The sequence below is a fragment of the Sorex fumeus genome, unplaced genomic scaffold, assembly GCF_029834395.1.
Source record: "Sorex fumeus unplaced genomic scaffold, SorFum_2.1 ptg000024l, whole genome shotgun sequence".
NCBI lineage: Eukaryota > Metazoa > Chordata > Mammalia > Eulipotyphla > Soricidae > Sorex > Sorex fumeus.
In genome coordinates this window covers 15255971-15271955 of record NW_026606081.1, presented here as the reverse complement: position 1 = coordinate 15271955, position 15985 = coordinate 15255971, and the positions used below count along the sequence as shown (strand labels likewise).

The 15985-nt window shown below is 45.4% G+C and overlaps 1 protein-coding gene and 1 non-coding gene across 2 annotated transcripts in view; both read left to right on the top strand.

Annotated features, from left to right (window-relative positions):
• Nucleotides 1–15985, top strand: part of SGMS2 (sphingomyelin synthase 2) — a 76803-nt gene that overhangs the window by 32736 nt on the left and 28082 nt on the right. The window lies entirely within an intron of this gene.
• On the top strand, nt 6896–6999 carry LOC130023830 (small nucleolar RNA U13). Its single transcript, XR_008792499.1, has one exon. It is a non-coding gene; the product is annotated as a small nucleolar RNA U13 (small nucleolar RNA).

The window sequence follows — 15985 nt, the reverse complement described above, 5'->3', positions numbered from 1 at the left end:
CCACGTCTTCTTTGGCTAAAACAGAGGAAGGACTGGAAGGAATGATAGATGCATAAACTCTTAGGGGTCTAGAAATAAACTGGTGGAGAATTCACAGGAGTTACAAGTCCAGAGTGTTTTATTCTAGATTTTCTTTAAATGTAGGAGTACTGCTATTTATTCAGCCATTGATTAAGCTGATTGAATTGGGCATGAACTCCACATTACTTTTTTTTTAATATTCTAGATTTTTTAATTCACAGAATCATCTAGGCACACAACCTAATTTAGGTTTGAAGACAAAATTCAGTACAATGGCCTCAGGCCAACTGTGACGTCTTCGGTTCTAGAGACCGGTTTCACTGTGAAACCACCACTCGTTTTGTTACTCATCCTTCTTTCCGGTAAACAGACAGGTGTGAGTGGGTATGGGTATAATGACTCTCCAGGGTCTGGAATGTGGCCCACCAAATGAGTCAACCTTTGGGTTTCTGGAAAAAATTCTTCATCTGTGAGGTCAGAATTGATGCCTTGCTTTTTAGGAATATGTTCCATGAACTGGATTCACCAGAGAAAGGACTGTTACAGGGAGAACAAGGCATATAATCCCAGCTCACATTTGTATGGAAGGGTTCCATCATTACTTCCTGTCTTCAAGATTTTCTTTAGAACTCGGTAGGGAAAATAATGTAGCTTCTGCCTTCAGCTGCAAGGGACCGCTTGGTTTTCAGCACAGTCTTGTGTCTCTGAGCCCCCAAAATGAGGAGAACTGAGGACATCTCGCTGCCAGCGTGCTCTGGGTAGGAGCATGTCAGGGTTAAGCGCAGAATTGCCAGTCGTGCTGCGTAAATATCTGCTCTGCGTCTGCGTCGCCCCCCTGCCAAACAAACGGGTTCCCAGGCAACGGGAGTGACTCAGACACTCTAAACACCTCACACAGAAACGTCCATCTGCGATGTTTCCAGGAAATGTCCCTCTTACAAGTTACCGGGGAGCAGGATAAACATTCACACGACACCACGGGAGCCGGAGCCAGCTGCAGGGTGTCAGCAGGCGGGGGCGGCTGGTGTGTGTGAGGAAGTCCCTTCACTAGCAGACCAGCCAAGAGACTCAGACCGCCCGGGGAGGTGGGGAGCATCCCAGGGTGACTCATGGGCAAAAAAGTCTGTTGCCCTTGGGGCAGGGAAAGTGGGGTGTTCTGACTATAAAAAGGGACCCGGCTCTCAGAGCCCTGCCCTGCCGGTGACCAACATGAGCTCTGGGCCTGTCCTGGCTCTCTCCCACCTCCTTGCTGAGTTTTCTTTAGCTTTCAGTCTCTCCCGCCTGGGGCAGTGCTAGTCCGCACTCAGCCCGGGAGACCACACACCTATGGGGCAGCCCCTGCTCTGCCATGCTGCCAGGGCATCCTTCACCCTCTCGCCAGCTCTGAAGGGGGGCTGGATACTGACTGGGAAGGCAGTGAAGGGGACCCCCCAAGAGAGGAAAGAAGAGGCCGGAGCAATAGCACAGCGGGGAGGGCATTTGCGATGCATGCAGTAGTCCCAGGTTTCCATAGCGTCCCCCTAGCGTTGCCAGGAGTAATTCCTGAGAGCAGAGCCAGGAGTAAGCCCTGAGCATCGCCAGGTGTGAAAACTGAGGTGTGAAAACTGAGTTTTCAGGGATTCATCTAAAATAAATGAGAATCATTCTGAGGAGGCCGGAGGAACGGTATGGTGGGCACGGCACTCACTGTGCATGTGGCTGATTCTGGTTCTGTCCCCCGTAACCCAAATAGTTCCGTCCCCCGGGCTCCACCAGGAGTGGTTCCTGAGCACAGAGCCAGGAGTAAAGCCCTGAGTGCAGCCGGGTGTGGCCCAGAAACCAAAAAAGAAAACAATCATCTTGAGAGCGGCAAGTGAAGAAGGCCTAATTAGAACGCCCTTTAAAAAATCTCTCCAAGCATGATGTGCTTTGAAAAGTGTTTGCAACTCGAGCAACGCCATCAGGATTGTGTGGGGAGTGGAGATTAATCATGAGATTTGCCTGGAGATTTCCAAGGTCTCAGCAGTGTTCTATTTTTGTTCGATTTTTGTTTGTTTGGGGTCACACTCCATGGTGCTGGGGGAGTTGGGGTGTGGGGGAACCACTCAGTGAATATGTTTGTTTGTTTAGGGCCATATGTGGTAGTGCTCAGGGGTTACTCCTGGCGGGGCTCAGGGGACGATATGGGATGCTGGTGGTCGAACCTGGATCAGCTGCATGCAAGGCAAGTGTCCTGCCCAGTGTCCTATGCTCCGGCCCCACTCAGGGATTCTTGATGCTTGACTCAGTGGTGGGACCTGACAGCTTATTGCTCTGGCTGGTGGTTGTTAAGGGCATCAGGGCCAGCTCTAGTGGTGCCGGGCTGCCATGTAGTGCCAAAGAGAAAACTTCAGGCCACACACATGCAAGGCATGTGCTGTACTTCTTGAACTATCTCCCTGACCCCTGACAGTTTGTTTTCACACCTATGTTAGACCTCTGTTTTTTGATCTGAAGTATACAGTAGAAGAATGCTGCCACCAGAGAGAACCATGGCGTGTCAGGCTTGCGAAATCCAGGGGCCTTGAATCCCATGGAAAATTGCAGTTCTGCGGACTGACTCATTAGAGAAGAAAGCGCCCAGGGATCCTTGGAAAATGGCCCGTTGGAGTGCGTGAGCGGACATCTTCAGGCCTCAGGTGCCTCTGGGGTGAGCGCATGGCCAGCAGCCAGTGACACCGACCCAGGTGGGTGCAGAGGCCTCACACCTGCTCGGCTGGCAGTCGACTGCGGTGGCAGCTGCATGCAGCAAACGCTGCAACACTAAATGCCTGGGCGGCCCCGAGGCAAAGGAGGAAACTGGCTCAGACCCCGGGTCTGTTCTTTCAAGCACTGTAACTTCCCTTGGGTTTATTTTATTTTCCTTTTGATTTGTGGAGCACACTCAGCAGTGCTGGGAACCAAGTGACACTCAGGGTCAGCTGAGACAAGTGCTCCGACTCGTTGGGCCATCTCTCTGGCCCAGTAGGCGGCTGCAGTAATCAAGTGGAGAATGTGGGCTGGAGGACCTGCTTTTAATTCGACTTCTTGTAGAAAGAACTAGAATTTTCCCCACGAATGTAGACTTTCTGTCTTTATCAGAAGAATGTTATTTGACAGAACACTGTCATTATTTGTAAGAATACTGAAGAAGCCTGACTTGTTTTCAAATGCAGAAGTCGCAGCACTTTTGATTTTGAATCAAAAGTGATCCAAATAAACATTGGTGCTGTTCACTTACCTTGTTTATTTATCCGAAAAATATTTGAGGTAGGAGTTTGTTATTTTAATTAAGCTCTAACATATGACCAACTGCTTTTCCAGTTATGTAGATCAGAGAGAGAGAGAGAGGAGAGAGAGAGAGAGAGAATAAGAGAGATACACCATGGTTATCACCACAGTAGTTTAATATCCCGGAAAAAATACTAATGTAGGATTCCTAATTAATCCGTCACCATAGAAACTTAATCTTCTTTGATACTGTAGGTTATCTGTCTAGAAATCTTGCTATTACTTCACTTTTTAAATCAAACAATTTCAGCCTGCTTTGCATATTTCTACTTTTCCCTTTTACATATTTCAGAGCTGGTCCTTCCAGATACTATTTTAGAGATTGGTATACATGTCTAAATATAGGTATAGTCTATATTAATTTGCATTGTAGTTCCTAATTTGGGGTCCACATCCATATACTTATGCATGGGAGGCATGTGCTCTACCACTGAGTCATATCCCCATCTATTTTCAATTTTAAAGTGTTCTTAATATTTACTAAGTATCCTGTGAGCAGTTGTTCTTTATTAAGATCTTAGGGAATTGGTGTTAGTCTTTGTATGGAAGGGCTAACATACTTTAGTTAGTCCTTTAGTTTGTCCCTACAGCATGTTAGGCTAACATACTCAGGGGGTCGCATTAGGTCCCCCCGAATAATCTTCATACTCTGTTCAGCTGCATAACTAGTTAGTGGACCTGATGGATGACACATCTCTGAATTTATTTCCATTTTCATGTGGCTGATTCTGACAATGTGCTTTTTGAGCACAAGGAATGACGCTCTAAGAGAAATGTTTGTTTATCTAATAGTAATATACAGGTGGTCATCACTTACCACAGTCCCTTATTTGATTATTTTGCTGTGGCTTCAGTGCTTTGCCCTCACTCTGGGACTGAGCTCTCTGCTCAGGGACCACTTCTGGTGGTTTTGAAGAATCTTTGGGGGTGCCAAGGATCAAACTGGGTCTCCATGTGCAAGGCGGGTGCATTACCTACGGTTGCTAAAGGCAGGCACCATTCCTGCTGTGTTCTCTCTCAGGTTCCCATGGTCATTTATTTGAGACAATGAGACAATTGAGGCAGAAGAAACCGAGGACCAAGGAGATTACCCATAGGTATTGGAACCTGGGCCTTCGGTTACAAAACCCCGTGATGTTGCCATCCCTGTTGAACCGGTGTTCAGTTTGTTCCCGATCTTAGCGAATACGTGCTGAGGGGCCCAGTGGTTATCAATTATCTTAACAAATCTACTTGCACCTGTTACCCTTTATTTATAAATACCGAACTATATTAAAATACCCCCCAAAATCCCAACTCAATATTTTTATGACAGTAAAGCTCCTTTCTAAAAATAACTAAATAGAGCACAAACAAAATTTAAGGGAAAAACTTTTATTATCCTTAGGAAGGAGCAAACTCATGATGTTCTGAGCCCTACGGAAAAATACCTGGAGTGGCCCTGGATTCATGTACTCCTTAATTTTTTTGGTAGAAAAATTAGAGTATATCATGTTATTTGCTCCATGTTTGTACCATTTTATAAAGATAGAATCAGTGTAATATTTTACTGAGTGGAGACCTCAGTTTCATACGCATTTCGTGTACTGATCGATGACTCAGTGACTTGCCCTGACTTCTTACTGACAAGCTGGATTTTTGTTTGTCTCTTTAACAATCTTGGTAAGATCAACAACATTACTTTTTACCTAGTAGGTGCATTTTTTAGTAGCAGAGGGTTTTGGAAATTTGTCAAATTTCAAGGTTGGAGTAAATGAAAGAGCTGAAACTCCAGGTTGCTACATTCCCCGCCCAGGGTTCCTCCTGGCTTGTTTGTGGGCAAACAGAGATAAGGATTCTGCTCTCTTCACTTCTGATGCAGCGCTGTGCCAAGACTTCATTAGTTTTTCAACATCTCAAGCTGCAGAACCAGATTTCAGATGAGACTCTCGAAACCCTTGAGGGTGGAAAGGAAAACAGAGCTCTCTAGTGAGCGAGTGTGGGTCCGGGCCGTGTCACTGTGCTCGGCCTGTGCCATCTCTGAAGGGGTTTTGATCTTCTCCACAGCTTTCTTCCCCTTGCCCTTTATGATACGCCAAACCTGGCCAACTCCTCTGCTCTGGAGCACTTCTCGACCCTGACCTGAGAGTGAATATCCATGGAAAAGGTCAGGGAGGTGAGTTGTCCCCGCCTGGGACTCACAGCCATAAGGAAATGTCAGTCAGCCCTGTTGATTCTGGAACCTTCTCACTGTGTCAGGAGGAATCAGGGGAGGAGATCAGGCTCTGATAAGCTCCTGAGCTCACTGGCCGTGCTCTCGTCTCTTCTGTGAGAATTCCTCCTGAAGTCACATGCTCAGGTTAAATTTAGTTTTTCCAAAAAGCATAGAATGACGTAGTGCCTCAGAACCGTACAGCTCCTAATCCTGGTCCCGGACTCGTTGGCTGGTGTCCCCGGGCACTTTACTTCCCCTCACTGTGCTCAACTGTCAGACGTGGGAATAGAACCATGTATCTTAGAGAAATGAAAGGTTAAATACACTAAGTAGCGCATTTAGGTTAGTGCGGACCAGAGTTCTTATACTTAAGTGTGGTCACATCACAATCATTTCATCATTCATAGGATATAGATTCAAAAACGTTTAAACACTTAACCAATCCAGTGCTAACTTTTGCAGGGTAGAGAGAATATAGTATAATGGTAATTTGCAATTAGCTTTACCTAACCATAGTGTTGATAGAATTATTTAAAATACATATTTGTCATCCGACATCCCTTCCCCTTCCAATTTTCTAAATTAAATTAACTACAGAGCTTGGGCTGCAGAGGGAGCTCAAATGGTAAAGCAACTGCCTGGTATATTCAAGGCACCGAATTTGACTCCTGGCACCACTCAGTTCAGCACTGCCAGGCGATGGACCCTACAAGCCAAAAGCGAAATCCAGAGAGCCACCATGAAAATGATTTGCTTTGCAGTATAAATGGGACTTGTTACAGCCTCTGAGAAAGGGTTCTACTTGGTTATTATGCACGATCTTGTTATTTTTTTTTCCTACCAGGAAAACTATGCAAAGACCAGCATTTCCTAGAAAACTGACAACTGGTCTTGAAATATAGGTTTCCGATTGTGCTTCAGTGAAAATCTCAGCAGATAAAATCTGCTGACTTAGGCAGTCATCTGTCAAAGCACAGTAATGGCCTTGCTGACTGCCTTCGTGTTTTCAGAAGTTAGTGCCCCTTTTAGAATTAAATGGCATGGTTTTCTGGTCATTTCTGACATTTATGTACAATAAGAATTGAGGGTCTTGCTTTAGGGTTTGGGGGACTTCTTTTTTCTCTCATATTTTGTCTCCGCCCTTTTTACAGCCAGATTTTTGCCAGAAACCAAATTCCATTTGAAAAACTTTGATTGTTAAATGCAATGTTCAAGTCATTTAGTGGATTTTCTTACTGTTGGTAAGAAATCTTTGAACTAAAACTGATTTGTACCTAAAGAACATAATTTCCAAGAGGTTATGTAATCATCTAATATAAAAGTCAGAAGGCACAGATTGAGTGGCATCCATACTATTGTCCCAGGAAAATGTTGGCCATTGAACCCCAGGAGATCCTGTTCCAGCTGGTAAGCATGATGATTGGGTGCTCACATGTTTGTGTGATGTGTGCCTCCCTTAGATCTTGTTATGCATTTGGCACATTACCCGTCTGACATGAAAAATATATACATAAAAAATAAAAACAACCCCAGGGAGGACAGTTCGTTTCTCACGAGCTGGGAGTAATACGTGGGGACTTACTTGCCCGGCTTTGTGGCCTCTGGGCAGTGAGAGTTGGAGCTGGAGCAGTTTCTCAGGAAAGTCCCGTTTACCTGAGACTGGAGCGTGGGAGAAAGTGGGAGAGGCCAAGAGGCCAGGCTGCAGAAAGATTAGGGCGGAAAGCTCCAGAGGAGGGAATATTGCAGGTGCAGGGCGCAGAAAGTCACTCTCGCTGGGAACGCAGGTTCTCAGCAAGGGGAAGAAACAGCAGCGACCCACCAGCTAGTAGTGGGGAGTGAGGGGGGATGGATGGGCAGGTACAGCGCCCCCCTCTGCACAGGTGGGAGCTTTTTACTTGAACAGCGCAAAGGGAAGGGAAAATGTCATACATGGGGCTTCCACTGCTCAGGGCTGTCATCCCCTAACCTAGGGATGGCTCACCTGGCAAATGTACTAGAATTAGCTGCTGTTGTGAAGGAAAATGGGCCCACGGTAAACCCACGGACTCAAATGTAAAACCAGCAGCAGAGGCTGCCAGGCTGGCCGAGGCTCAGCGGTCAGTCCTGTGGACCCTGGCAGGTGGCCCCTGGAAGCCTGGCAGTGGGGAGTTCTTAGGGAACGACTGATGTGCATTTACTTGCTAGAGCAATGGCATTAAGGTCTGGTTCTTTAAAAAAAATTAATTTGACATTTATGTTACAAAAGGTACCATCAATAAAGAGAAATGCCAGACCGGCTATTCTGCTTTCACAAAGCAAGTTCTGAAACATTGACATAAGATATCTGGGATCAAACCTTGAAAAGGCTCAAGAGAGGGAGGAAAGAGAAGGATTTCCCATGGGAATAATCACTGATGAGGCTCATCAGAATATTTTCCTTTCAGTGGAACAGGTCTGATGTTTTGTTGGGTTTTATTGTTTGGGGTGGGGGAGGTGCTTGGGGACCATGTGAGGTGCCAGGGATCAAATCTAGGTTGACCCAGTGCAAGACAAGTGCCTTACGCATTGTACTATCCCTCTAGCCTGCTCACTGGAGGCTGTTTAGAAGGGAAGAAAAAAATCCCACAAAACAATAATGCAGAAATCACGAAATAGAAGCTTCAGTTTTAGGCTGTTCCTTTGTTCCAGTTTCAGAAGTATTTGGGGGCCCATAGAGCTAGCTCAGCAAACCTGACCTGAGAGAATCCGGGCTTTGATCCACAAGGGGACGTGGTCCCTCTGACCACACCTGGAGTGTCCCCTCCACATCACTGGGTGTGACCTGAAAATCACCACCACCACCACCAAAGAATGTTCTTATACATATCTATTTAAAAATACAATTTCAAGTGATTATTTATAGTCAAAAACTTATGTTTATGTGGGGTCATCAATGAGAATTAGATTTCACAGAAATAAGATTAAAGATGGAATTACATCCTTTAGCTTCCTGATGCTAATTGAACATCGAGCTGAGGGCATTTCCTGACTCCCTCCCAGCCTGCTGGCCAGCTTGGAGACCGTGCTCTATGCTGGCCAGTTTCTCTGAACCACCTTCGCTGTAGAAAACTACTCTGGAATCATCTATTGCTGAGCACAGACCAGGGCCAAGTGAGCCGGATTACTACTGCGCTGACTTTCAGTTCAATACTGATCCATAAAGTTTGGCATTTCATTTTTTTTTAAAGAGTTTTGCTCTAAGAAATTTGTTTCTATAGGTCCAGAGAGAAAGTACAGACTTGCAAAGCACTTTCCCTGCATGCAGCTGACCTCACTTTGATCCCAGGAAGCAGGTAGAGTCCCCAGAGTACCTGAGCCAAGTCAGGAAGAACCCCTGAGCACTGCTGGCTGAGCCCCCACCACCACCCCTGTGATTTTCTTTTCCGTTTTCACTTCTAGATCCTTAACTTTTGAAACCCCTTACAAATTCTCCTCCTATTTCATGTCGATGATTAGAGTTTCCTTTTCACTTTTACTTCTGCCTAGCTTATGGTTTTGCCAAACATACAATATTCTTTCAGGCTCTTCTCCAGTTTACAAAGGTTGTTTTTATTGCTCATTGATCTTTTTTAAGGCCTTCTGGAAAATGGGGGTTACTTAATAAGGTAAGCCAGACTTTTTATTTCTGTGTTCCTCCTTGGCAGAGAGAGCCCAGTTCAGCAGGGGCCAGGCCAGGGGCCACTGTCTCCCGTGGTGGCCCTCATGGTTTTCCCCCACCTTTCTGTATCTCTGCAGTGAGGCCACAGTAACCGCCCGCCTAACCCCTGAGCATTGCTCGTCTTGAGTTTGGTCACTGGATTGTGTGAACCTTGGAAAGTTTCTAATGACCAGTAGCAATATTACATACATAACACACATGCACACACAAACACACTGCCACAGAAAACCTGATGCTGTATTTTAAACAATAAGTTTAATGTGTTTCTTGGATGCTCTAAGATGTTTAGATGTTTCATGTTTAGCTGAATATGCTTTCAGATGTTTTCTAGACTTAAAATTTCTCCCAAAATAAGTTCTATGTCATACAGTTTTGTTTTGAGCATTATGTGTCTTAACCATTTTAAGTTCATTGTGTTTAAAAGAGATGTTAAAAAATTGTGTCTGATCTGGGGAACATAAAGTAACTAAATAGGAGACTAACACCCAAGAGTGGCCAAGGTTAGTATCAGGAATTTTGCTCCATGGCTTGGAGGCCAGCCACACGTGCTAGGGGAAAAGGGATTTCAGATAGAGAAGGGAGCACCAAATAAAGGGTGTTGGGAGGATCCTCCCAGGCTGGGAGAAGCATGCTGAAAGTAGACTATAGACCAAACATGATTGTCACCCATTGTCTCTTTTGCAAACCACAACACCCAAAAGGAGAGAGAGAACAAAAGGGAATGCCCTGCCACAGAGTCAGGGTGGAATGGGGGGGATGGGGGGTGGGAGGAAGACTGGGACCTGTGGTGGTGGAAAATGGGCACTGGTGGAGGGATGGGTACTTGATCATTGTATAACTGAAACCCAAGCACAAAAATTTGTCTAAAAATAAGTCTATAACTGTACCTCATGGTATTTCACTAATAAAAAAAAATTGTGTCAGTTTACAATCCTACCAACATTTTATTCTCATGCTTCTTTCTGATTACAGTTTAAAAGCTTTTGTGGGCATCGTTTCAGGTTAACCAGGTTAACTTTCCAGTGTTCTTACCCATGAGTTCTAGCACGGTAGAGACTTCTGTATTTCTGTCAGTGAGACATTCTGTAGGCAGTTTCCTTAGTCGTAATCGGGAGATACTTAAAACTCAGGAATTCTCTTTCCCAGGATCTGCCACAGGGCAAAATTGGCTCCCAAACTAAATTAAGGACATGAGTTTTGGCTCTGAGACAGACCAGACAGGCCAGGGGCAACTTCTCTGTCTCTGTCCCTCCCTGCTTGGTCTCTGCTCCTCCCCTCAGTAACCCTGCAGACATGGTGTGTTCCCCTTCCCTCTTTCCAGGCTCACGGAGGCGTTTGAGGGTGAGCTTCAAGGATTAGGTTCCTGAAGTCTCCTGCCCTTACAAAGAACAGAAGAGTAAGAAGTTGCTTTAGCAGACAAAGATGAAAGCCACGTCTCCACATGAAAACCTTGATTAACTACGTTATCCGAATTATCGTATAGTCAAGGTGGTAATGGAATTTATATTTATAATGTTATTTGTTTACTAAGAAATTCTACTAAGCAGAATATGACTTATTAGCAGGCTAGTTTAACTTGAATTACGGTTCACGCTGGTGTTTGCTCTTCCCCAGTAGAAATGTTTCAGACTGGTATTCGATATTGTGTAATGCCACCTACATCTAACCCTCTGCCTTGGTTTTTCTTTCCATCTGAATGAGTGGGTTTTCCTCAGTTGAAGAAATGTGTACAAATGAAGAATAACCTGGAGCATTCTGGAGGTTTGAGGGTCCAGACTTGCATATAGACGTCTGTCTGTGTTGTTCTGCTCATTACCCACTACCAGGCAGGTCATCTGTTTCTTGCCATTTCTCCACCTTGCTTCCCCTTTCCCTGATGGTGATAGTTATTTTGTCCTTGGAGTTTAAGAGCTGATCTTGTCTTGTTTTGTTCATTAGTTCTGTGTCATTATTTCCACGTGTGCTTGAAGTCAGTGGTAACTCACTCCACTGACCAGAGTACCTTTTGGTTCACCATGTGGCTGCCCAAGGCAGGATGCTTTTGTCTTAGCTTTCCAATATCTACGCATCCCATCTTCCTTCTCCACTTATTTGTCAGTTATGTTAGAGCCCTCAAGTCTATCACTGTATCATTCACAGTAACAGGAGCTGGAGGCAACACGTCAAGGCTGAGATTCACCCCAATTGCCTCTTTGCACCCCTAAAGCACCACCCACCCCTTTTTTACCAAGAGTGTCTGACTTGGACCCCCTAAGAGCCAATAGTGTGCTGATAGCAGATTTGCCTTTCTTCATCATTTCTTTCTCTTGTTTGTTGTTTTCTCATCGCTTTTATTTCCAAACTCTTTTCCGTCCTTTTCTTGTGATCTCCTGGAGGAAACGCTGTGTATAACAGAGCTAAATGTCTTCTGAAATGGAGGCATATTCCTAAAAGCAGCAGGAAGAATGCGCTTGGAGCCTGTCCGGGAGTTTTGCTTATGGGAAGTAGACAGTTGGCTCTGTCACTGCAGGATTAAAGATGCAAGCCTTCCCTGCACCTCCTCTATCAAGCCCTCAGCTGCTTCTGCTTCACCTTCCACTAGGGAACATTTAAAGGACTAGGCCACAGAAGACACATGAATTCCTTAGGGTTTGTGCTCTGCAGCTTCATGAACCGGCACCTTTGGTTTCACCTGGAAACAAAGGTCCTGAGTGAGCTGTTCTACCAGCTCTCAGAAATGTGTCAAAACATTTTGACACCATGGACGGTTCTTGGATCATTGCTCTTGCTAAATACAGCGGGATTTACTTCTAAAGAATCTAGTTTCCTCGAGCAGACCTTAAGTCTGTTGGCATTCATTCTCAATATCCAGATGTGTAGCCACTAGTATTTCCTACAGCATCATTTAAATCCTGTGGTGTATGAACTAGCTTTCATTTCCTGCAAATGAATATTCTTAATACACAGACTTTCTGGTTAAATGGGAAGAAATGAACACATCATGAATTTCTTCTTTTCCTTGATTTATTCCAGTGAAAACCAAATAAATATTTTAGAGCTCTATTTAGAAAGCAGTGTAAGTCACCTGTATTCCTTATAGCTGTCAGGATGGCATTCTGTTAGACTCGGGGTTTTCATCTTTAAAATTGTCCCATGTGCCAGGCCTTGTTGGATTGGATGGGGGGGTGTGGTTTTCACTCAAGAAGCAAAATTTTGGTATATGAATTTGAATTAGCTTATCTGGAGAAAAGACCTTGGTGAAATAATTTTTAGGGAGACAATTTATTCAAACATGATATAGTGGTTTGATTTCTAGAAGAATCTAGAACCCACTGACTTTGTTCTAGCACGGGCCAGTTCGGACAGTCATTTGAAAGCAACTAGAGAAAATTTACAGCCAACTGTTTTCACGAAAGCCTTAATTAGCAGGTAGCCCAGGTGAGTACGATATAGTCTTTTGGTCTTTAGCGGGGAGAGGGGGTGCACCTGGCAGTACTCAGGGCTTAGTCCCTGCTCTGGTGCAGAGATCACTCGTGGAGGTTCTCGGGGGCCGTGTATGGAGCTGGGAATGCAGCCAGGGTCAAGTGGAGCAGGCAAGTACCTTCTCCCTGGACGCTGTCCAGTCCCAGTAGGATACATCCATACCTGCCTTTGCAGTGCACTTAACACAGGAAGCGCAGGCTCTCTGCAGCCCTTCCAGGTGCCTCTCCTTTCTTTTTCTTTTTCCCCCTTGCTGCTGGGCTAGGGCTCTCTCCTGCTTCTCTGCCTCTCCCAAGGCCTGCATGTTCCAGAAGCTTCCCCATGGTGTGTGTGTGTGTGTGTGTGTGTGTGTGTGTGTGTGTGTGTGTTTAATTTGCTACCAGGAAGCATGTCCCTGAGTCTCTCGGGCTGTATTAAGCTATTTCTTGAGTTTGTTGCGTTGGCACTAAGCACTCAGCATCAATGTAATAACCAGTCAACTGTTCTATTTTAAATACATATCCCAATGTCTAATTTCAGACTGTCAACCTCCCCAGGGAACTTACATTAAAAAAAAAAAGTGTGTCTAGGTGTTATTTCCACCACAGCAGCCGGTTGCTCTCCAGTTGTCTGCCCTCTGCTGTCACCTCGGAACCACAACTGCCGCTCGCTCGGTGAAATGTTCTGCCTCTGCTCCCACAGAGCAGATTATTCACTTAGCTCCTTTCTGTAGATGCTAGTTGAGGTGATTTCACTCAAACCTCAAAACAAAATAGTGATCTTCTCTTCTCATGTACCACTAAGCAGAAAGTTTCCAGCTATTTTAAGACCCATGGAGCCACCTGCTTATAATCTCTCTGCACTTCTTTTGAAGTTCTGTCAAATATGTGTGCAGTTCCCTCACCAAATTACGGGGGGGGGGGGGGGGGGGTGTAACAATAGGTATGGTTCTAAAATACTGAAGAAATTCAAATCACGGTCACAGGCCTCCTGTTATTCATTGATTTGCTCGAGCAGGCCCAGTAATGTCTCCATCGTGAGACTTGTTACTGTGTTTGGCATATTGAATACGTCACAGGTAGCTTGCCAGGCTTTGCCATGCGGGCAAGATACTCTCGGTAGCTTGCCGGACTCTCTGAGAGGGATGAAGGAATCGAACACGGCTCGGCCGGGCTGCCTGTGCACAAGGCAAATGCCCTACCGCTGTGCTATCGCTCCAGCCCAAGGAATTCAAATAAAGGAACTTTAAAAAATATAGAGAGAATTGGTAAAAACTTTTAAAAAGATGTTGTCTATTTTTTTTCCCTGTGATAATAGGATATCAAACTTTTTTAAGATACTTATTTCTAACAAAGAAGTAGAAGGCTGACTTTGTGATCTATTACTTAGATGAGATCATAACTATCATTTAGATGGTGTTGGCAGTTTGTGAAGCATGATATTCAGCTGTTATTCTCAGTTTCTTTCTTAGATGAGCCACTGTTGTTAGGAGGGAATATAAGCTGTAATAGCAATCTTACATTTTTTCATTTAGGGGGTGCCTGGAGATGCACGCCCGCAGGTACTCGGGGGCTTCCTCCTGGCAGTGAGTGAGGGCCAGATGGGGAGCAGGGATGCGGCAGGTTAAACTCCATCAACAGCGTGCAAGCCAGCACTATATTTGCTGTGCCTTCTCTTCAATCCCTTAAACATCTTTCATAAAAAGAAAAACCCTTCAAGGGGCTGGAATTGTGGCTCTGGAGTCAATCCCCAGTGTTTTTTTTTTTTTTTATCCTGTTGTTCGTCGATTTTTTCTAGTGGGTGCCAGTAACTTCTCTATTCCTCCCAGCCCTGAGATTTTAGCAGCCTCTCCTTATCTTTCCCAATGAGTGGAGGCTCTTTCAGGGTCAGGGAAATGAGACCTGTTATCGTTACTGTTTTTGGCTATCGAATACGCGATGGGAAGCTTGCCAGGCTATGCCCATGTGGGCGGGATATTCTCGGTAGCTTGCTGGGCTCTCTATATATATACCTCTCGGAGAAATATATATATTATATATGATTTGTTGCCTATGATTTGTTGCCTAATGTCTGAACCCCATCAGATATGGTGTGGAAATTATGGAAAATGGGTAGATAGTATCTTATGATGTGTCCGGAAAGTGGCCTGGAACATGGCAGCGGTTGGGTAGTGGAGGTCGGCTGCCAGAGTTGGGTTTCTTGGGGCAGGGAAGGCTCTCAACCTCCCCACTCTGGGGCGCCCCAAGTGAAAACAGTCTGGCACAGAGTTCCATGCCCAGTGCTAAATACCAAAAAAAAAAAAGCTATATTTTCTACCAAAAAGTTTTTGGTATCCCCAGTGCTAAATACCAAAAAACTTTGGTAGAAAATATATCTATTTTTTTAGGGATTTTTAGAAGCCTCTTCGGGATATTTCTTCTCCTGCTGCTACAGATTAAAACACATGAGAACCTGAGGGAGTCTGTTTCTAGGCATATAAATCACTCCTAACTTAAAAAAAAAAAATAGAAATCTCGAGATGGGCCGCAGTAAGCCCGCCGCTGTGCAGCTCCCCTTGTCGACAGAGCCACGGGCTGGTTGTGCTAAACAAGGGCAGCTGCTTTGGTGGGCACCTGAAACAGAGGCAGCCACAGGTGCCCAGGGCCAGGCCAGAGCAGGGGCTGTGGGAATCAAAGGACATCTCATCTGTTGTCCCGTCAATCGACAGCCTGATGGTCCCTTTGAAAAGCCAACACATGCGTGTGTATGAAACCGACACCTCCCTTCTCTCTCGCTCAAGTAGATGGGCAGGTAAGGCCAGGCCAGATCCCGCCCTGGGCCAGTTGCTTTTCACTGCCACTAGGGTCCAGAGAGTAGTGCGGAGAAGGTCGGTCCCCAGAACACCTCATAGCCCAGCATGTACGGTGCTTGCCTTGCATGTGGCCAATCTGGGTTTGATCCCCAACATGGCTATGGTTCTCTCAGCACAACCAGGGATGCTCAGAGGATTGTTCTGAGCACTGCTGTGTGCCTTTGTCCTCAGAAACTTTTTATTTGGGGGCCACTTCCAGTGATGCTCAGGGGATACTCCTGGCAATAGTCAAGGGACTATATGGTATGCCAACTCATTGCGGGTGGGGGCGTTGGACCACATTCAGCAATGCTCAGGCGTTAGTCCCAGCTCTGCTCTCAGAAATTATTCCTGGTTGGTGGAGAGGACCATATGAGATGCCCGGGACTGAACCCGGGTCAGCCACATGCAAGGCAAATACCCTACCCGATGTACTATCACTCTGAGACTGGAATGTCCACTCTTTTTTCTAAATTTATTATTTTTAAAGGGATGCCAACTGTTGTTTTTGTTTTTTGTTTGCTTTTGGGGGTCACAC